Raw genomic sequence first — 22,201 nt, 5'->3', positions numbered from 1 at the left:
TCTCAGGGCCTGCGAGGGCTGAGAGACTGTCCCTTGGCTAGGATTGCAGTGTCCACAGTGGGAATATGGACCACTAGGGCTCTCTTTTTTACCTTTTCACCACCCTGGAGAGGCTGTCCTGGCTTTAAGTTGATTCTGGCTGGGCTGCTGCTTCATTTTCCTTTCCTTCCATACCTCAGAGATTCCTCGTCACTTTGCTGCTGAATTCTAGTGCCCTCTTTCATGCCCTCTTCAAGGTATGATTATCTACTTGCTGGTCTGGTCTTTCTTTCGGAGGACACAGTGCCTGGTACCTCTAGTCAGCCATCTTGAAGGCCACCTCCTAGCAATGAGAGGATAATATTCTATGTGACGGCTTTAATATACGTGTCCAAACTGCTTCTTTTCTAGGGAAGCACTTACTCTAAGAAATAAATGTTATATAGTGCAAAAATATATTAAAGGGTCAGTTGGTGATGTAGTTTCAAGAGTGACACTGAGGAAAACTTGGCACTTCCACAGGGTTGAGTTGGTTGGAATATATCTCAATCTGTGAGATTTTGAACCCAATGTTTTGAACTTTTTGAGATTTCGAGTAGTCCATGTGACATAACTTAACATTGTTTCTTGCCCAAATCAGTCATAGTGAAAAATAAAATCCAGCTAATATACTTTGAAATATCTTAATTCTATACTCTTTCAATGACCAAGGGGAGGCCCCCCACTACTTTACACAGAAAAGAAAACTCTATGAATCAGAATCTCTTCACACAAAGCCACTAAAATTGTGTCTAAATGGAGCAAAATTGTGACAGGTGGTAAAAGCACTCAGTGGCTGTTGTAGGCAGAATAATGTCCCCTCTGTCTCCCACCAAAGCTATCCACATTCTAACTCCTGGGTCCTGTGAATGTGCCACCTTGTAAGGCAAAGGGGAATTGAGGTTTCATGTGAAATTAAGGCTGTTAATCAGCTGACCTTAAAATAGGGAGATTATCTTAGATTTTCCAGGTGGGCCCAATGTAATCATGAGTCCTAAAAAATGGAAGAGTGGGGAGAAGATGAATTCAGAATGATGGAATGTGAGGACTCAACGCTCCTTTGCTGGCTTTGAAAATGGATGGAGGAAGCTATGGTGCCCAGGAGTAACCTGCCATTGCTGGGATAAAGGTGCAGGAAGAAAACTGCAGAGCTTCCAGAAGAAAGCTCAGCCCTGCTGACACCTTGATGTTGGCCCACTGAGATCCATCTGAAACCTGCAGCCTGTAGAGCTGTCAGATAATGCATTTGTGTTGCTTTAAGCCACTAAGTTTGTTGTAATTTGTGATAGCAGCCGTAGGAAGCCCATGCAGTGTTTTAAAAGATGGAAGAAAATGCTGAATGATTATGCCCAGAGAAAGGTGGTAACTAAAGGAATTCCCTGAATCTTGGCCAGACATACATGTACAGACCCAGGGAATTGCCTTTGAAAAGAGTGCTGAACAAATTGCCTTTAATCTGAGTGCACCTCTTTTTATAATTTAGATTTCTGGTGAAGTCTGGCTGACGTGATTGTGCATTTTTCCCATGTGCTGCACCTTTATCAGGGAGAGACAGACCCCTGCAAGGCTGCATGGAATAGGATGGTGCATTTTCCCAGTAAAAAAGGGGAGTGGTCTTCCCACACGCAGGGTGAAGGGTTACAGGGTGAAACAAAAGCAATAGGTATGGTTGAAAGTTCCCCCACCCTGCTGTAGGTCATTTTCAACTAAGAGGTCATCCAGATGGGATAGAAGGATACTGGAAACCAAACAGTAATCAAGTCATAACATGTAATATAAACTTATTTTTTTCTTTCTTTCTTTTTTTTTTTTTTTTTGAGACAGTGTCTTGCTCTGTCGCCCAGGCTGGAGTGCAGTGTCAGGATCTCGGCTCACTGCAGCCTCCACCTCATGGGTTCAAGAGATTCTGCTTCAGCCTCCTGAGTAGCTGGGATTACAGGTGCCCGCCACCATGCCTGGCTAAATTTTTGTATTTTTAAAAGAGACAGGGTTTCACCATGTTGGCCAGAATGGTCTTGATCTCCTGACCTCATGATCCACCCACCTTGGCCTTCCAAAGTGCTAGGATTGCAGGCATGAGTCACCGCACCCAGCCAGTAATATAAACTTTTAAAAGAGGTTTTGTGCTGGTTGGTTTTGGTTTATTCTTTTTTGAGGATTCAGTAAAAATCCCTGTGAGGAAAATGGAGAGAGGGAAAGGGAGACAGGGAGACAGGGAGAGGGAGAGAGAAAAAAGAGAACCTAAAACCTCCAGAAAACAACAGGCTTCAGTCCTTTTTGGGTGTAGTGCTCTCAATTCTTGGTTGATGCCCCAGAGGCAGACAGCAGGGTCAGCTATTTAAACATCTCCTAACATGGATTTCTGTTTCGAGGCAAAAGTCCCGACAGGAGCCATTTGGACATTCACAGATCTCCTTGAATTTGCCCCTGGCTACATGCAGAAGAGGGTTATTGTAACCATTCATCAGTCTTTCTTTACTTTGTATTGAATTACATGGATGTAGGGGGCAGTGCCTGAAAATAATCTCGTGCGGATTTGCGTGTGTGTGTGTGTGTGTGTGTGTGTGTGTGTGTGTTATTTGATTTCTTAAACACTTAAAAATCTGCTGTCACACAAAAATTTGGATTTTTTGGTGTTCTTGAAAAATCTGAGAATATTGGGTGCACCTACATGACAAAAGGCTGGAGGTGAGTAGCCCGCTCCCCTTTACAAGTTCTAGAGCATGCAAGTTTCAGTTTATTTCTCCCTTATTATCTTCTAACACTGATGGGATATTTCAGCCTTTTTAAAAAATTTATTGTCTTCTACTATGGATTTTCCTGGAGTGAAAGAGAAGAAAATCTCTTTTGGCTTATCTCTTTTTATTTCTACACACACACACACACACACACACACACTCTATATGATAGATTATAATAGATGTATCTTTCATAAGTAGAACTGAAATATAGACCTAAAAGATAATATACTTTAATTGTTAGAGAGGATATTTTTCCTGTGGAAGGGAACAATATTCCTATGTGTTTAATACACAAATATATCTGTGCCAGTACTTGGTACACCCTGAGACTTCACTCACTACTTATATCTCTGGCACTGGTCTTTGAGGTTGCAATTTTTCTCTAGAAACCATGGCATATATTAAGAGTGAAACATTCAAGGCCTTCTTAGGCTCAAAAACTATACTTGTTGAAAACATTGAATAGTATTTCATTTATGTCCGAAGATATCACTGCTCTGGGAATAGGCTGCACACACTGAGGTATTTAGTTTGAAAAGTGTTTTAATTCTGAGCAGTCTTTGTATGTAACACAGAGCACCTTTTCCATGACAACTTCTTGGCAATAAGGGAGGTATAAAAACCAGCCCTTTTTTTTTTTCTATTCTGGAACACAAAAGCCAATTCTAGAATAGCTTTCAATCAGTACAGCAATTTTTATAAACATTCAATAAATGCCTATTTAATTGAACTGAAATCCAAATGTATTAGATTCCATTTAACTTTTCAATGGTCACAAAGCAGTTAGTGGATTGATGTGAAGACCAAATATATGTAATATCATATTTATATCTGTAATGCAAATTGGGAAATAAAGGTCATGCTTTTCTGAAGACAATGGTAATTGTAAATGTTGACCACTTGGTAGAAACAAGCTGAAATCTGAGTTTTTTGATCCCTGAGCTTTCCATCTCTTCCTTTTATCTGTAAGTAGTCAGCTACTACGTATAGTAGTACCCAAGCCCACTGGCTTTCTGCTAAAATTGGCCCTTTGCAGCTGGAAGAGTCATAAGAGATTAGTATAGTGTAGAGGGTGAACCACTGACCTGTCTTGTGATATGTGATAAATCACTCTTGAACATCCCTCTGTGGTAGTACTTCTTGCCTTCTACTACGGGTGGTGTTTTCCCACCTGACCTCAATTCTTTATAATGAATTTCTTGAGGGCAGGAATCATATCTTGTGCTCCTCTGTATGTATATTCCAGAATCTGATTAAAGTCTTGGATTATAATAGCTATTCAGTAAATGATTGTGGAATAATTGATTAAAATACAGCTATTTTCTAACTTGCAATGTGTTTGTGCGGAAATTTGTTGTTACTCTGAGTTCACAGGTCTTTGAATCATGTGTACTATTTTACTATACCTGAGTCTATTGAGCATTACATTTTCAAACCACTTTTCGAGAAACTTAATACAGAACTACCATTTGACCCAGTAATCTCACTACTGGGTGTATATCCAAAGGAAAATAAATCAGTCTTGTAAAAAGACCTAAATTTGTATGTTCATCACAGTGGTATTCACAGTAGCAAAGATATGGAATCAAACTAGGTGTTCATCAACAGTGGATTGAATAAAGAAAATCTATTACATATATGTCATGGAATACTATGCAGCCATAAAAAGAACAAAATTGTGTCCTTTTCAGTAGCATGGATGCAGCTGGAGGTCTTTATTCTAAGCAAATTAGCTCAGGAACAGGAAGCCAAATACCACATATTCTCAGTTATAAGTGGGAGCTGAGCAATGAGTGCATATGGACATAAAAATGGGAACAAGAGAGATTGGGTCTTACCAGGAGGGGAGGGAGAGGGAGTAGTCTGAATAGCTACCCTTTGGGTACACCCTACCTGCATGACAGAGTTATTCATACCCCAAACCTCAATATCACACAATATACCCATGTAACAAATCTGCACATGCACTCCCTGAATCTAAAATAAAGGTTGAAATTATTTTAAAAAATTGAAATTACAAAGGGCTTTTAAAAATTATGGTGTACCATTGTTCAATTGCAAGAATTCAAGTAACATTAAGGATTTTAAAAATCTTTTGTTTTCATTTGTTCTTTGCTTGTAAACCCTGTGTATTGCATATTGTGGACACTATGTCTTTTCCAGCTATTTGCTTTAGGAACAAAAGCTAGAGTTACAATGAACATCATAGGCTGTCTTGTCTAGTCACTTACCTTAAAGATGAGGAAATAAGCTGACGGAAAGGAAGAAACATGCTCAAGATCACCCAGTGATCGAGGGAGGCAGATGATAGGGACAACACTAAGGCTTGGTATTCTGAGCCTCATTCCATTTTCCACTCTTGCCCTCTCTCTGTGTCCTCCTCTCCTCTCTAGCCTTCTACAAAAAGTTTGCAGTTCTGCTTCAATGTCTACCTAAGGACATCCAGAGGAGATGCCACCTCTCATTAGGCTGCATTCTTTAGCACCATCCTGTGTTTTCTTCTCCAGTCTTGTTGCATCCCATTTTTGACTGTGAGTCATGCTTCTGCCTGTGCTGTTCTATCCAATTAGTTGCTTCTATTTTGATTGAGTGACAGTGAAAACAACAAAAAAAATTGTTTATCCAAATTTGGAATTTTTAAACCTTGATTAAAAGCATTGATTTCTTGGGGTTATATATGTAAGACACATATTTTAAAATATTTTTAACTGATTAAAAAATCAAACCCATGTATTTAGCCAGGATGACTATTTAACAAGTACTAGTGAGACAGAACTTCAGTAATGCCACAAGGGTAATAATCTTATAAGTCAGTCCCCGATGTTGTGTGCTACCAAGTTAATATAATTGGATATGGTATCTCCTTTTTTCAGCCTTTAGGAAGTCACAGAGAGGAACAGCACAACAGAACTCCAGAGTGGGATGTATAGGGAAAGCCAGGATACTAAAATAAAGCATTGACGCTGACATTTACCCCACCGTTGGGAAAGGCATTTCGGTTTCCAGGGCCTTAATTTTTTTCTCTATAAAACAGCAGAAATAGAGGCAATAAGTTGCTTATTCATCCTTGAATACACATGTTCAGGAGTTCCAGAAAATTTTTGGATCTACTTTTGGTGTCTGGTAATCACCTTGGGCCAATCCAAGAAGTCCTATACACACTTCTCCAAAGCATGTCTGTGCAAGGGGCCTTATACCTGTGATTAATGTTCACATGCTGAATGCAGTAGGCTATGCTCTGGTGTGGGGTCATCCCTGGTTCCTGTGTTTAAATTCTACATTACAAGACTAGATGCTGAGAAGGAAGAGGGACAGCCAGGGATGGAGATGGAGCCTTAAGGGTAAAAGTCAAGCCCCAGGGACCAACAGTATTGGGGAGCAATAGGTTAAAGATTTCATAGATTATAATAATATTTTCAAAGAGACTTCTTCCACCAATCCCTTCTGTCTGAGCCAACCACAGCTTTGGCATAGCTCTTATGCCAGTTCTTAGGATAACTAACTTTTGCCGAAAGAAACTAGAGGAGCTTTGGAGACCAAGATTTAGTAGAATAATGCCTGATTTTTAATTTTTGAGGCTAGTAAACTTGCCTAATTTGGAGATGGAATAAGAGGGTTTCAAAGACTTGAAACACCATTGACTTCATTTAACTGAGTTGCTATGGAGAATTAACGAATTTGATGGCTGCAGGCCTCTCAGCCAATGAGTCTTCCAGATTTCCTATTAGACCCCCTTTTCTGGTCATAGGTGATGGTGATTTCTCTTTGAGTCTTGAATCCCTGTAAGGTGTTACGCACTCTACTCTTACCAAGTTTATTTTGTTACCTGGTAGAACTTGGCTCATAAAGAAGAAAATGGTGAAGAGGAGGACAGCAATCCTCATGGCTGAAGAAAGAAGAAAGTTTGGCTTCATTTCCAGGAGGCAGAGAAAACTTCCGTCTGTGGCTCTCTAGCACCAGTGGAATGTCTCTGTTTGGGTAATAAGAGTCTTTCTGTACCTCCTTAGGCATATTCATAGATAGAGGTGTTCTATGCATGCAAAATTGCTTTTATGGGAAGACTGAGAGTCCTTTTTTTATTGGACAGCCAGTTCATTAGAATGATGTGGGTGCACAGTTTTGGCCAGAAAACCTTGTTAAATGGGGACATAAGCTACAAACATTTTGGCAAAAGATGAAAGTTTATGAAGAAACAACCATTTATATTGTTACAATAAATTAGACTGTGTTGAGAAATCAGTTGGTTTCATTAATGACCAGACATTTTGTTAGTGAACACTTCCCAGACTTTACTAGCCCTAAGAATTAATCACCCCACTTGCTCCTGGTCTGAAACTCCAAAGTGCTTTGTCTATGTTACAGTACTTACTGCCTTGTATGTTAGATTAGTGAATGTATATTTGCCTCATCCACTAATGTATGAGCTTCTTGCTTGCTGGGACAAGGCTATATTCCTCAGAACTGAGGAGGGAGTTGAATCATGTGGCTATTTATTCTCAAATCCTCTTCACCAAGTGGAACAAAACAACAGCGAAAGACCACCGCGCATGGAAGCAGGAGGTCTGGATTTGGATTCTAGATCTCTAGATCTATTACTAACTGGAGGTATGGATGTAGTCAGGAAAATTGTCTTCCTTAGGTGCTTCCTTGATAGCACCTATAAAGGTCGAGATCTGTTGGATCTAGATCAGGGGATTCTCAATCATTACTATGCAGAAAATCAACTGGGAGAGTTCCTTTGCAATACAGATGCTTAGTTCCATCTCATGATACTTTTATTTTTTTTAAATTGGTCAAGTATTTTTCATTAAATAATGTAAACTTTCTTAGTCTACATCTAATAAAACTCCCACCAGCATACAAATACATTGAATGATATTAGCAGCAGAATCTTTAAATAAAGTAACCATACACAACTATTAGGCCACTTTTTTTCATTGCTTAGTATTTCATGCTATTTGTCATCATTGTCATCATAATCAGCCTCATCCTACATTGTTGAACACCCATCATGGACCATATGGCATAAACATTTTTCCTACTCATAAAGGAGCATATGTTCTCTATATGTATATAAAATTAATGTCTGAACAAAGTGGCTTAAACAAGGCAGAAGTTTGTTTCTCCCTCACTTAAATCTATAGTTCTACCTACCATGGCTAGTACAGATACCTGCCAAATTCATTAGGGACACAGGCCCCTTCCAGCTCTCTGTTCTGCTATACTTTAGAAGAGGCTCTAGTTTGGCTGCTAAATCCCCACCTATCATTTTTGAATTCCAGGCAGCAGGAAGGAAGAAAGCCAAGAGAGAAAAACAAGGAACATCTACCCCTCCTTTTAAATTTTTTAAGCAACCCCCTCTTGTTTTTTTTTAACCGACTTTGTTGAGCTATGATTACATTTAAAAAGCTGTACATATTTAAGGTGTACATCTCAGTGAGCTCGGGGATAAGTATACACCATGAACACATCACTACCATCAAGATTATAAACATATCCTTCACCTCCCTAAGTCCCCCCCCTTTATTATTATTATTATTTTTTTTGGTAAGAAATTTTGGTAAGAATACAAAATCTACCCTTTTAGCACATTTTAAGTATGTAATACAGTATTCTTAGCTGTAAGCACTATGCTGTAAACGAGACCTCCAGAACTTACTTATGCGGTATATCTGAAACTTTGTACTCTAACCACATCTACCCATTTCCCCAGCACCACGGCCCCTGGCAACCACCATTCTACTCTCTGCTTTTGTGAGTTTGTCTATTTTAGATTTCAAATACAAGTGAAATCATATAGTAATTGTCATTCTGTGGTTGGCCTATTTCATATAACGTCATGCCCTCAAAGTCCATCCATGTTGTCACAAATGACAGGGTTTCATTATTATGTAACACTGAATAATATTCCATTGCATATATGTATTAGCCATTTATCCTGATACTCTCCCTCCACCTGCCTCCCAACAGGCCCCAGTGTGAGTTGTTCCCCTCCTAATATCCATGTGTTCTCACCGTTCTGCTCCCACTTGTAAGTGAGAATGTGCAGTGTTTGGTTTTCTGTTCCTAGGTTAGTTTGCTGAGGATGATGGCTTTCAGCTCCATTCATGTTCCTGCAAAGAACATGATCTCATTCCTTTTTATGGCTGCATAGTATTCCATGGTGTATATGTACCACATTTTCTTTATCCAGTCTGTCACTGATGGACATTTGGGTTGATTCCATGTCTTTGCTATTGTGAATAGTGCTGCAATGAACATATGTGTGCAAGTATCTTTATAATAGAATGATTTATATTCCTTTGGGTATATACCCAGTAATGGGACTGCTGGGTCAAGTGGTATTTCTGGTTGTAGGTCTTTGAGGAATCACCATACTGTCTTCCACAATAGTTGAACTAATTTACATTCCCACCAACAGTGTAAGTGTTCTTATATCTCAACAGCCTCATCAGCAGGTAGTTTTATTTTAAAAAATTTTTGAGAAACCTTCATACTATTATCTGAAATGGACATAGTAATTTGTATTTCCACCACAAGTATACAAGGGTTATCTTTTCTCCACATCCTCACTAATACTTGTTATACATCTTTTTGATAATAGCTATTCTAAGAGGTATCAGATGATATTTCATGGTGGTTTTTATTTGCATCCCCCTGATGATTAGAGATGGTAAGAATTTTTTCATATATTTGTTGGCCATTTGTATCTGTTCTTCTGGGAAATGTCTATCCAGATCTTTGCCCTTTTTTTTTTTTTTTTTTTTTTTTTTTGAGATGGAGTCTTGCTCTGTCACCCAGGCTGGAGTGCAGTGGCATGATCTCGGGTCACTACAAGCTCCACCTCCCAGGTTCACACCATTCTCCTGCCTCAGTCTCCCAAGTAGCTGGGACTACAGGCACCCGCCACCATGCCCTGCTAATTTCTTGTAATTTTTTTTTTTTTTTTTTTTTTTTTTTTTAGTGGAGACAGGGTTTCACCATGTTAGCCAGATTTTTGCCCATTTAAAAAAAAATCAACTTTTATTTTAGATTCAGGGTATGCATGTGCAGGTTTTTACATTGGCACATTGTGTGATGCTGAGGCTTGGAGTATGGATGATCTTGTAACCCAGATAGAAAACATAATACCCAATAGACAGTTTTTAAGGCCTTTGTCCCCACCTTCCCTTCCCCCTCTAGTAGTCCCCAGTATCTGTTGTTCCGATCTTTACATCCATGTGTAACCAATGCTTTGTTCTCACTTATAACTAAGAACATATGGTATTTGGTTTTCTCTTCCTGCATAATTTTAGAATAATGGCCTGCAGCTGCATCCATGTTGGTGCAAAGGACATAATTTTTTTATGGTTGTGTAGTATTCCATGGTGTACATATACTGTATTTTCTCTATCCACTCTAACATTGATGGGCATCTAGGTTGATTCCATGTCTTTGCTATTGCAAATAATGCTATAATAAATATATGAGTGCACACTTCTTTATGGTAGAACAATTTATTTTCTTTTGGATATAAGGGTCTGTCCCCATGGCTGCTGTCAAGGGTCAGTGTTGAGTGCCTGCAGCTTTTCCAGGCTCAGGGTGCAAGCTGTCAGTGGATCTACCATTCTAGGGTCTGGAGGATGGTGGCTGTCTTCTCAGAGCCCCACTAGGCAGTGCCCCAGTGTGGACTCTGTGGGGGCTCCAACCCCACATTTTCCATCTGCACTGCTGTAGTAGACATTCGCCATGAAGTCTCCATCCCAGCAGCTTCTACTGGACATACAGGCTTTTCCATACATCTTTAGAAATCCAGGCGAAGTCTTCTGATATGGTTTGGCTCTGTGTCCCCGCCCAAATCTCACCTCAGATTGTACTCCCATAATTCCCACATGTTGTGGGGGGACACAGTGGTGATAACTGAATCATGGGGGGCAGTTTCTCCCATGCTGTTCTTGTGGTAGTGAATAAGTCTCACGAGTTCTGATGGTTTGATAAGGGGAAACCAGTTTTGCTTGGCTGTCATTCTCTCACTTGCCTGCTGTGATGTAAGACATGCCTTTTGCCTTCTGCCTCCCCCCAGCCATGTGGAACTGTAAGTCCAATTAAACCTCTTTCTTTTGTAAATTGCCCAGTCTCAGGTATATCTTTATCAGCAGTGCACTCCTGTACTTTGTGCACCTGCAGGTTTAATACCCCATGGAAATTGCCAAGGCTTATGACTTGCACCCTCTAAAGTGCTGGCCCAAATTATGTCTGGGGCCCTTTTAGCCATGGCTGGAGCTGGAGTGGCTGAGACCTAGAATGCTGTGAGCACTGTCCTGTGCTTGCACTGGGCCCAGCCCACAAAACGATTCTTACCTCCTAGGCCTCCAGGCCTTTGAGGGGAGGGGCTGCCACCAGCCAAGGTCTCTGAAATGTCTTTGAGGCCCTTTCTTCATTGTCTTCTATTAGCATCTGCTTTCCTTTTAGTTACCCAAATTTCTGCAGCCTGCTTGAATTTCAGACAATACCAGTGGTCTTACAAGTACTACATGACCCCTATAACACTTCCTGACTTCATTTCTGCAATATATTTTATTTTTTTACATCATCATGAACATTGAAACTTTTTATATCTATTCACCTTCCATTTGTTTTCAAGTCCAGTTTACCTCCAAAGAATTTTAGAATATAGAGTCTCCAGAAGATTCTAGTTTGTCTTGTTTCTTGCTGTATCCCTTGACTGCGAATGCTTTCTAGTACATATAATACACTCAAAAGTACTTATGAATAAAAAAAAGGAATTGATCTTCACATTTTTCCTTCAAAATAGACTTAACTCTTTGGTTTCCAACTTTATGTGAGGGTTTTTAGTAGTAATCTCAAAAATCCAATCAAATTGAACAGGGAGTGTCTCCAGAATGAAGTTTTTGATTAGATTCCGTGTCTGTGCAATCGGGACATGTCTCTTGGAATGTAGTGGTGATTCGGTTTATTAATTTTTTATATATATAAGGGGAAGCCAATCAGAGGATGCATTTTCCCAGAGAAGGAGCATCTGAAGAGTTTAAGACCTTGGGGAAAGAGAGTCTTGCTGCTTGCTTGTGGGACTTGCCTTGGAAGGTAGATAAGTTCACTGCATCCTCCAACTTTTTATTTTTGGTGAGTTCTCCAAGCACTGAGATGTGAACTGGCCTCATTCCCTTACAATGATACTGTTACCAGTAGAAGAGATTCCAGTTACTGGCAGCATATCTGCATGGGTCCATAAGCAGCTTCAGTCCTTGCCTCCTCAGAAGAAAGAATTTGACTGAAGGGCATACAGCAGAAAAAGAGACTGAGCGGTAAGTTTCAGAGCAGGAGTGGAAGTTTATTTAAAAAGGCTTTAGAACAGGAAGGAGAGGAAAATTCTCTTGGAAGAGACCCGAGAAGATGCCTGAAGGTCCAAGAAAGAAAAGAGAAGAGTCTTTAACATTGATCCTGCGATGGGTTTACCTCTTTTCCATGATTCTTCCTTTAGGGAGAGTTTCCGGCATGCACAGTGCTTTCCTTACCCTTTGAAACTGAGCATGCACGGTGTGTTTAGGGAGTTATATGCATGTCCATCTGAAGCTTTCTTTCCTTTTCCGGTGGAGTGTGCCCCCAGAAGATTATGCTTTGCCATTTTTGTCTCTTAACATGCATGCCCAAGAAGTTGCTTCTTCCTGGGGTCTGCATTTAATTAACATTTTTGATGTTAACAGGTGTAGACCATCAGGAAATGGCCTCTCTCTGGTGCTGCCTAATTATCATTTTTAGAGAGGCAATGTGATAATTGACAGGCCATCACCTGACATTTCTAGTGGGTAGGGGAAGAGTCCTCTCCTGTCCTGCTCATGCTCTTCTACCTGTAGCAAGACAAGCCTTGTATATCATTAGACATTTGCCCCATCAAGGCAGCATCTCATTATTACATTTTATTGTGTGAATTGTTACTTCACATTCTCATATTCTGTGTTCACTATTTGTGTGCCTTTTCCATTTTTATTTTGGCCATATCTCATTATTTTAACTGCCTCCTCCAAGATTCTAGATCTGTATTGACCAATATAGTAACTACTAGGCACATGTGACTATAAACTGTAAATTAATTATAATTAAATGGACAATGCAGGTATAGAGAATTTTTTTCATCACAGAAAATCATGTTGGGCATGTTGGCTACCACTTATTTTTAAATTCTATTTGTGTGGTTTATAGTTAAATTATATTCTGCTTCTCTATATTCATTTCCTTTCACAGATTTTCTCAAGCAATTTTTAAATTTCATTCATTTACCTTATTGAGGTAAGTACTTAGATTACTTTTTTAAAATAATGCACAGCAAATAATTTTTCCATCGATATTGTTTTAGCTTTATTGTATTGGTACTTTTACGTACTATATTCAGGTATTATTATTTTTCATAACGTACTTTAAAAATTGTGCCAAATTTATTTAAAATAGATTTATCCCTTGATTTTCAGATGTTAGATTCTGTCTTCCATTGCTGTATTTTAATTTAATTTAATTTTATTGTATGTAAATATGTTGCATATTCCTTTTTTTAAAATGGGAGATATTTCCTCTCTCCTGTTACACAAACTTTGTATGCAGTGTTCATTATGCACTTTAAAAATAAATATTTTGTTTCAGGGCATGGTGCTTTCACACATAAAACCTTAGAATAATTTTAAATTCCATTCCACTTTCACCATTCCTGAACTGCTTTGAATATATTGGAGGTTGGAAGCCATGAGAGGCTTGCAATCCTGTCAAGATAATAGGATTTTCCATTTATAGTGTAATCTGACTTGCAATCCCATCAAGATAATAGGATTTTCCATTTATAGTGTAATCTGACATATATTCGTTTTGGTTTCATACTTTAAAAAAATCTATTCTCTTTTACTCTGTGGTGATCTCTGCTTTTCTATTTGTTCATTGCTAGAATGTCAGCTTGCTGTTTCCCTAGCACCTGAGATGTCATTCAACATTGTATAGCACTGGTGTTGAGAATTGAGAGAATCTACTAAATAGTAGGACTTTTCGAGACTGCAGTTCTGAATTAAAAGGAAGGGAAAGGACAGGCAAAACAATATAGACATCAGCTATTTTTACTGAAGATCTGTTGGAGAACATGGTTTTGTTGTCCAGGAACTTGAGACCTAATACCGCATTCCTAATACTTCACTAAGGTGTGTCTAAATAGCCGTGAAAGGGCTAAGAAGTCACAAGTCGGCCTCTTAATTTTTACGGGTGCCCTTAAAATATTAAGGTAATATTGAGGATGCAGAATGGCTCATTCCTCATGACTTTTTAAGAGATCTGGGCTGGGCACGGTGGCTCACGCCTGTAATCCCAACACTTCGAGAGGCGGAGACTGGCGGATCACCTGAGGTCAGGAGTTCCAGACCAGCCCGACCAAAATGGAGAAACCCCGTCTCGACTAAAAATACAAAATTAGCTGAGCACGATGGCGCATGCCTGTCATCCCAGCTACTCAGGAGGCTGAGGCAGGAGAATTGCTTGAACCCAGGAGGTGGAGGTTGCGGTGAGCCGAGATCATGCCACTGCACTCCAGCCTGGGCAACAAGAGTGAAACTCTATCAAAAAAAAAAAAAAAAAAAAAAAAGAGAGAGAGAGAGAGAGACATCTGGAGGGAGATACTAAGCTGTGCAGGCTCTCATCTTGAAGTCACCAAATACATAAGTTGTTATTTCTGCTCTGGTGAAAAGTTTGTCAATACATTTTTTTCCATGAATTAATGAAAATTTTAGACTCATAACATGAGTTTTTAAAAGTTTCTCCTAAAGATTGCTTGTGTATGTATGTGTTTTAAAATATATTTAATCTCTACATCTTGAAATAGTTTTTATAGATTCCACACAAGAATCCTTTATGAAATAAGTATGCTTTAACTTTCTTATAATATTTGTCCTTTTTTGTCCCTGGCACGGTCTGTATATGACCAGTTAAATTACTTTTAGTTCATGTTTGGGTTATAATTACACACAAATATTCTCTAAAGCCCAAATCTTATTTTGATATTCGAGGAAGAGTTTACTTGGTAATAATATTAAGGGTTACAGCTGGTTACACTGAAGCTTTGTCGGCATTCTCTAATATCTTATTTTTTTTGAAGGAATATCTGTTCTGCTTGAATTATAGACTACATAATACATGTACTGTCAGGTACATTCATGGAAGGGACAGGCAGATGGAGTCATATGTTACTGGAGTCTTGATGAACAGATGTAGAAAATAGTCCAAGGAATAAGAAAAAAGTTGATATTGAAAAGTGCTTGTTGAAGTCTGTAAATGTGCATTAAATGTGGCAGTAAAAATAGACACAATGATGTTTGGTAACTGGGGTCTAAATGCCAGAGTCCCCAGAATCATAGAGAACCTTGGTTAGGGGAGTAATTTTGTCAAAAAGCAAGAAGAGGCAGTGACAGGCAGAATATAATTAAAAGTATTGCTGGGCCATTTTCTAATTTTGTAATTTTGTCATATTGTTCAAACCCTGTTGATCATTTATTAAATTGGTAAATAAACTGTAATCAGCAGGGTTATTATGAGGGTTAAATAAGGAAATATATGTACATCTGTAAGCACAATGTCACAATTAATACAAAGTTACCCTTTTTATTTTTCCTGGACTTCATGTACAAATGGGTCAGTAAATTTTTTGTTTATGACACATAATTATCACTTGCACATAAAATATATTTAATTATTTTTATATTTTTAGCAGGGAAATAATACATGCCTGTTTCCCCCTGTCTCAAACACATACATTCATATAAACATATGCACCTATATACCTACATATCTATGTACGAATATATACATGGACATCGGTATTTCTCAGCAAATATGTATCATGATAATCAGAGATATTGCAGCTAACAAAGAGTAATATAAACCATGATTGCAAGAATTTTAGATACCATGTTAGTAAAACATCAGATTGAGCTGCTAAATTTCTCCCACCCCTAAGTCATTTTGTATTTTCTGAGCATCCTAGAGGATTGTGACTGTATACACAGGACAGAAACACCATGACTCAGGGTACTCCTGCTAATTTCCGATGCAGGAGATTTTAAGGGCTAGATTAGCAGGATGGGAGTGTTGACCCTCTAAGTGAAATAAATCCCTCAATTGATTATCCCCATCCTAAAACAGATTTTTTTTTTTTTGAGAGAGAGTCTCACTCTGTTGCCCTAGCTGGAGTGCAGTGGTGGGATCTCGGCTCACTGTAATCTCTGCCTCCCGGGTTCAAGAGATTCTCCTGCTTCAGCTTCCTGAGTAGCTGGGATTACAGGCAAGCACCACCATATCCAGTTAATTTTTGTATTTTTAGTAAAGACGGGGTTTCACCATGTTGGCCAGGCTAGTCTCAAACCCTTGACCTCAGGTGATCCACCTGCCTTGGCCTCCCAAAGTGTTGGGATTACAGGCGTGAGCCACCGCACTCGACCCTAAAACAGATTCTTACTTGATTATTTCCACGTTCCAAGGGGAAATACAAAAGTCAGAGTTGAGTGAAAGTAAAAGTGGAGTAAGGCTTCAGAAGGCTGTGGTGGGTGTTGGAGAAACATTGCTAGGGCATAAAGCTAGGATAATAAAATCTGAGAATCCCAGGGTTTATCTATAGGTGGAAATCATATTCCACATGTGGATGGAGTCAGGGATCCCTGTGTTTTAAAATCAGTGAGGGAATTGAATATCTGGACTTGTGCCAATTAACATACAAAACTCCGTGCTTTTGATGTTCTCATTCAGAAGATATCTGTGTTCCTTCTTGGTTAGCAACCATAGTCATAGGCTTCCTAATTTTGACCACAGGAAAAGAGGAGAGGCCTCTGCATGTTTGTGTCTGTTGGTTAGGCTGTGGTGCAGCTGGTGTCACACTTCAGTGAAAGTCTGGCTTTTCATCACAGGTTGATCTGAAAATTGTGCACAAGACTGGTGTCTCACATGTTCTTTCTCCAACCTCAGCTTTTCTTAGTGCCTAAGGTGTCTGCAAGTGGAAATCCAGAGGAAGACAGAGAGAAACTGAGTTCCTGACAATGCACTCACTAGTGAGTAGGGGATGCCTCTTTCTACTGAAATTATACCCATATTGCTGGCAAATGGACAGTTTTCTCCAATTTGCATGGGTGTTTCAGTTTTATTCTTTTTTTGTTTGTTTTTATGATGTAAAATCCACCCAGCCTGAGTCTTCCAAATGCAGTCAGGAGGCTTTCAGGTATCTGGCCTCCAATTAAGTTTTCTCAGGACTCTAGGTTGGGTATCGTGTGTCAAAGACTCCTAAATTATCAATATAATTTCTAATATTGCACTACTTTATTCCAGCCCTCATTAAGACTATTTACAAAAAAAGATATTAGAGGTTTCATTTATATATTTCTTTTTCTTCTATCCATCCTATAATCTCATAGGGAAATAATTGACCCATTAACTGTACTGTTGGCTGAAATAGACTTAGGATTGTGATGAATGCAGGCGACAGAAATGAGTGAAGAGCAGAACATCACAGCCCAACAATGAGTCTGATGTTCTAGCAGCTGAGTTCAATAAATCCAGTGTGATAGGACTTGGGCAAGAGCTGTGCAGTGTTGAGGGAAAAGAAGAGTTTGATAAAATATATTTGAGCTTTTAAAAACTTTGTGAAAGGACAACTAAAGAAGTCATTACTATTCTTATCCCCATTCATTTTACCTTTTGGTAATTAACCTTTTTGCCTTCTGGTAACTGAAAGTAACATATAAGAAATATAATTATTTAATTATGGTTGCACACTCAGAAGAAGGAATATAGTAGATAGAGTACAATTTAGGGTTCTGTGGAAATGCTTTATAAGGGCTGGTTAGAAAAAAAAAAACAATGAAGAGGCTTTTTTAATCTTTGAACAAGTGAAGTGAGAAGGTAAATTTAAAAGAGAAACAATGATAACTGATGTTTAGATTGCTGAGAGAAAGTTGAGAACAGGAGGCTTCATATCACAGGAATCATTGGACTAAGATTTCCTCAGTATAGCAGCCTCAGCGGTCTTGTCTTGTGCTGCTACACTGTCTTTAAGCCTTGTCATGAACACCTGAATTATATAACATTAGAGAGACTATATGTATGAATTGAATCCTATATTCTGCATAAAGCTTGTTCAGTTCTGAAGAATGCTGGAGTCTGGTTCATTACTTTCTAACTTTTTAATGAATAAGGGACCAATGACTTATATTTAATAAATATTTGCTAGATAGGAAACATGTTTTCTATTAGTTCATTAGATTATTCAAAACACATCATAGGTCTTTTAACCATTTGATTGGTGAGAAACCCGTGGTTCATCTAGATAAATAATTTATTTCATCACAGTCATGTTTAAAAAGTAGTAAATCATGGTTATTTGCCTTGTGACAAATCTGTAATTTACTTGAAATTCATGGTAAATTTCATTTTATTTATGAATGTTCAAGTGAAAATTTTATAATCAGTTATGTAGAGGTGATTAACAGATTACTGAAAAATATCTGGGTTATATTATGCCACACCTCATGCGATATTTCTTTATAGTAAACTTTAATGGATTCAGAGTGGGTATATCTCTGTGAGTGAATCTGAAAGGCAGATACCAGCTTAGTACTGAGAATGAACTGGCTGGAACCAAAAACACTGAGTATTCTGAATACCCAGCTCCTAGCTATGTCATCTCAGCCTTCCTCTTCCAGACATTGAAAGGGATTTCTCTGTCTAAACTAAAATGTCTGTGACGTTTTAGGAGAAAGTGACTTTTGAAGATGTAGCTATTGACTTCACCCAGGAAGAGTGGGCCATGATGGACACATCCAAGAGAAAGCTGTACAGAGATGTGATGCTGGAAAATATCAGTCACCTGGTGCCCCTCGGTGAGTCCCTCAACATTCACGTACATATGTAGACACACATTCTCTCATTCATTCAATAAGTGTTAGAACAGCTTCCCCATATCTCACTCTAATCTCTTCTCTGATTCTCTCACAGATCTCATCTGAAAAAAGTTTGAACTCTCTAAATCTATCTGAAATGAATATCTGTCTTTTTATTTTATTTTATTTAGCTTGTCACTCAATTAGAATGTAATCTTGACAAGTATTTCATGGTTTCTTTAGTACTCAGTCTCTAATACTCATAACAGACCTGGGAACATAATGAATATTTTCAATGTATTAAATTAAATATTTTCTAAATAACTCTTCTGCTTTAGTCTATGCTTAAGCTGAGACCAATTAGTGAAAACAATAGCAATATCTTTTCCATATAGAACACCAATTATTTTTGTAAATAGAATGTTTTTTTTTTGTTCTGCGTGAGAATAATAATAAACACAATGTGCAGAGATTTAATTACTCTCTTTCTGAAAAGATTGTGTATTATGCATTGTGTCTTGGAACTTAGGCATGGACTCAGCCTTCATAGGTCCTGACTATTTTGAATTTCCTTTTCCTGATGGCCCTTTGGTTTGGATTTATTTTCTAGTCTCATGTTGGGTCAGAAAAATCCTGGGGAGTTTTCTGTGTTCTAGGTCTTGTGGCCTGAGCTGACCTTCACTGTTTTTATTCTTCCTTGATAGCCTGCCTTACACTTGGTGATAATGCACATTTATTGACAGTGAACTCAAAACACATGTATTCTTTCCACTAACAGGGTACCAGATAAGCAAATCTTATATAATTTTGCAGCTGGAGCAAGGAAAAGAGCTGTGGCGGGAAGGAAGAGAATTTCTTCAAGACCAGAATCCAGGTAAGCAACAGGGTCCTGTGCTCTAATAGGAGGAGTTGCTTTGTCAATGAATAATATCAGTTGAATATTAATTAGTGGTTTTATTAAATGAGTGATGATTTCTAAAATGTAGGTTAGGCTACTGGAGCAGAATTCCTTAGATGTTATTATCATTTTGTTCTTGTGTCAGATGCTACTCTTGTGTCCTCCTCTTTTTCTTTTCTTTTAATTTTGGGAAAAAGATAATTCATGTACTTGGCTGGGGTTAAACTTTCATATGCTGACTCTTTCCCTGATATCCCTGTGAAGACTATCCCTCTATTTACTTGCCTGATATCTCATCACCATTTTAACTCTATTCACATTTTAATTTTAAAAATCTTTTCTAATTTCTGACACTGTACAATCTATTTCTTCTATTCAAGTAGTTTCTTCATTTGACACACTTGCCACATCTAAGTGTCAATTTTTGAAAAAAAGTAAATGGGCCTTGGGGCTTTTCAAACAATTTTATTACCATAATACCAATGTAACAATTTATTTTTCAATTATTTCAGACAGGGAAAGTGCCCTTAAGAAAAAACACATGATATCCATGCATCCTATCATCAGAAAAGATGTATCCACCAGTATGACAATGGTAAGTTTTATAGCTGTGTACACCAGTCATCTAAGTTAAAGACATGGTAATGGGTTAAGTTAGTAAGGAAGCACAATCACCTGAGTGTAATTAGGCTGGCATTAAGTGCTTTCTAAGCAAAGAAAAAAACTGGAGACTTTGAATTTAGTGAATACATTGACCTGTGTTCTAAACCATAACATGAGATCTCTAAAATAGAGCAAGTGCATATACATTGCTCATGCCCAGACATTGAAAGATATTGATATCATCACAATTATGCAATAACTCTACAGTTGAGATGTTACAGAAGAGAACATATCTGTGTCTGCAGGAGATAATGTGTATGCAAATGTCAATCGAGAAAAATGACAAGACAAGTCTCAATCATTTTAGGAGATTTATTTGCCAAAGTTAAGGACATGCATCCAGGGTACAGGTGTATGCCTTTCTCCAAAGATGATTTTGAAGGCTCCAAATTTAAAGGGGAAAGGGTGGGATATTGAGAAGTATACAATTTTCATGTAAAAGGTGGGTAGAAAAAATAGTCATTCATGCATTTTTCTGGCTTAGTGAATCTGGATTTTTTTACATAACATGACATAAACAAATGAGGCAGAGGAATAATGCAGGAAAGCTGCATTTTTACATAAGACAACATAGGCAACATGGGGCAGGGAAACAATCAGATATGCATTTGTGTCTGGTGAACTGGGGATGACTGCACCTGTAAAGACAAGTTATCAGTTTGCATTGCCATGGTGTAATTTTAACAGCTCATGAGGAATTTCCTTGTGGGCAAAATATGGGGGAGGCTTATAGCTTTTCATCTTGTAGCCATATTATTTAGGAACCAGAAGGGGGAGGCAGGTTTGTGTGACCCAGTTCCCAGCTTGATTTTTCCCTTTGGTTAAATGAGTTTGGGGTCCCAAAATTTAATTTCCTTTCACACAAGAAACATTGGAAAGATTTCAACAGGGGTCTACCACTGAATATTTGGTCTAGGATTCAAAGGTAGTGAAATGAATGTATAGATATATGTGGGTAAACCATTAAGAGCTTTTAATCTTTGTCCCAAAGGAGAACTCTCTCATTCTGGAGGATCCTTTTGAATGTAATGATTTGGGAGAAGATTGCACTGACAGTTCCACAATAACTCAGTGTTTGTTAACTCATAGTGGAAAGAAACCCTGTGTCAGCAAACAGTGTGGAAAATCCCTTCGTAATCTTTTGTCCCCTAAACCACATAGACAAATTCATACTAAAGGTAAATCATATCAATGTAATCTATGTGAAAAGGCCTATACTAATTGCTTTCACCTTAGACGGCACAAGATGACTCACACTGGAGAGAGGCCACATGCATGTCATCTATGTGGAAAAGCCTTCACTCAGTGTTATCACCTTAGAAGACATGAGAAAACTCACACGGGAGAGAGGCCATATTCATGTCATCTATGTGGAAAAGCCTTCACTCAGTGTTCTCACCTTAGAAGACATGAGAAAACTCACACGGGAGAGAGGCCATATAAGTGTCATCAATGTGGGAAAGCCTTTATTCAATCCTTTAACCTTCGAAGACATGAGAGAACTCACCTTGGAAAAAGTGTTATGAATGTGATAAAAGTGGGAAAGCCTTTAGTGAAAACTCTGGCTTTAGAGGAAACAAAATAATTTACACTGGAGAGAAACCACGTGCTTGCCTTCTATGTGGGAAGGCCTTCAGTCTGTCTTCCGACCTTAGATGACATGAGAGAACACGCACTGGAGAAAAGGCATATGAATGCCATTTATGTGGGTAAGCCTTCAGTCAATGTACTAATCTTAAGTAGCATCAGAAAATTCACCCAGGAGAGAAAATTATAAACTTCTTCAGAACATATTCTGACTTTAGATGACACGGTGTTAGGAATGACGAAGGTGAGGAATGTGGAAGAGACTTCAGCTGTAGTTGTAGCATCTAAACATGCCAAAAGACTCACATTTTGAAGAAATACTGTAATCAACATGGAAGATACTTCAGTTACCTTTATTCTCCAGCCCACATCAATAAATTCATATGGAAGAGAAATTGTATGAC

General features: G+C 38.4%; 2 pseudogenes; one reads left to right on the top strand and one right to left on the bottom strand.

Moving 5' to 3' along the window:
- Positions 1-1,359: 1,359 nt before the first annotated feature.
- On the bottom strand, positions 1,360-6,643 carry LOC129395917 (beta-defensin 108B-like; annotated as a pseudogene).
- A 10,170-nt stretch (positions 6,644-16,813) lies between these two features.
- Positions 16,814-21,869, top strand: LOC129395839 (zinc finger protein 705D-like; annotated as a pseudogene).
- The last annotated feature ends 332 nt before the right edge of the window (positions 21,870-22,201 follow it).

Source organism: Pan paniscus, chromosome 7 (genome assembly GCF_029289425.2).
Source record: "Pan paniscus chromosome 7, NHGRI_mPanPan1-v2.0_pri, whole genome shotgun sequence".
Lineage (NCBI taxonomy): Eukaryota > Metazoa > Chordata > Mammalia > Primates > Hominidae > Pan > Pan paniscus.
The sequence above is the reverse complement of the archived record's forward strand: the minus strand, read 5'-3'. Positions and strand labels throughout refer to the sequence as shown.